Source organism: Lactuca virosa, chromosome 6 (assembly GCF_052849685.1).
Source record: "Lactuca virosa cultivar CGN04683 chromosome 6, Lactuca_virosa_CGN04683_v6, whole genome shotgun sequence".
In the NCBI taxonomy this organism is placed as follows: Eukaryota; Viridiplantae; Streptophyta; class Magnoliopsida; order Asterales; family Asteraceae; genus Lactuca; species Lactuca virosa.
The window spans coordinates 124,596,774-124,598,480 of NC_136431.1; positions in this window are offsets into that span (position 1 = coordinate 124,596,774).

Below are 1,707 nucleotides of genomic sequence, written 5' to 3' on the forward strand. Positions count from 1 at the left end.
CATTGTAAATGTGTATCGTTATTTGGCTGCTAAATTTATGACACGCAAATGTGTGTCATATTCATATATGACAGGGGATTTAATGATATGCATTGCGTGTCGTAAATGCACGGTGTAAGGTTACAACACGCAAATGCATGTCGTCTTCCTTTATGACAGGGCCTTCCTTGACACGCAATGCGTGTCGTAAATTCGCGTCGTAAATGCGTGTCATCAATGCACGTCGTAAATGCGCATCGAAAATTTACGACACGCAAAAGCGTGTCGTCTTTCTTTATGACAAGGCCTTCCTTGACACACATTTGTGTGTCATATGTGGCTTTTACGACACACAATGCGTGTGTAACAACGTAAATTTTCAAACCAAAATTTTCAAATTTTTAAAACACATGTTTCTCAATTCAATGTCTCCAAAAGTATTATCAAATCATCAAACACATATCCCAAAACTGAATATATAACAAATCCAGGATCCTCTCAAAACATGACTTAAATCTCTGACGTGTGTACAATCAAGCCGACACCTTCCCGTGATCCTCAGAAGTACCTGAAACACATAACACATAACACGGTAAACACAAAGCTTAGTGAGTTCCCCAAAATACCACTCGTAACTCATCAGCCTCTCATGGCTATACTCAGATAAGACCCTCTGGTCAAATGTGTCTCAGTGGGACCCTCTGGTCCCACAACTCAGATGGACCCTCCGGTCCCTCAACTCAGTAACTCAATATAATACACAACATACATATCACAAAGACAAATAAGTAGGATAACTCAACACACAATATATGCACATAAGATCCTCCGGTCACACATAGATTACCACTCAAGGTAAGTATAGTGAGAAGACTCACCTCGTAAGAACTTGGATAATCTCGAAATCGAATCACCGGTCTAGCCTCGGCCTAACACAACAATAATAATCACTAATTAATAAGGCTCTCATTGAAGCTAAACTAACCCTTCTACAAACTCACAGAAGGAAAAAAGACCATTTTACCCCTCTATGGCCTTATAGTCCACAAATTGACCAAAACCTAAAAGTCAACCGAAAGTCAACGGCAGGGAGTACGCTGCGCGTACCAACTCTCTACGTTGGGCGTACTCGGCAGCCATGCAGGCATCGAGGATGCTCGACCCCTACGCTGTGCGTATTGGGATTACGCCCAGCATACGTCCCAGTTTCACTCTCCCCACAAATTTGGTCATAATCAGTTAAGACCTTGGCTCATATCACAGATTTGGACTCCCTAATATCTCTTAATCCATAAAGTCAGTGACTTTAAGCCTTTGGATTGCTGATTAGGTCACAAACACTCAAAACACTCATCTGCTTTCCTCATGAAGCTCTCATGCATGGCTCATTTCTCACGTCCAAGATTGGATTTTTATGACTTTACTCCACAAAATACACTAAAAGGGGGTAGATCATGGTCTCTGGATCTCATTGACTCATAAAGTCTCCATCTTTTGGGACAAAACCCTAAAATACTCCATAAAAATGCACAAATCAAAAGAGTGAGAAAACTTGAAGCTTTATACCTCTACGTGAAGCTTACCACACAGCTAAGCTCCGCTCCAAAAGCCTGGACTCTCACTCCTTCTTCTCCAAGGCTTCTTCTCCACTTCAAGAACACAAGATCACACTCACAAGCTCTCAAATGCACTCACAAGCAATAAGAACGAAGATTTAGGGTTAGGAGG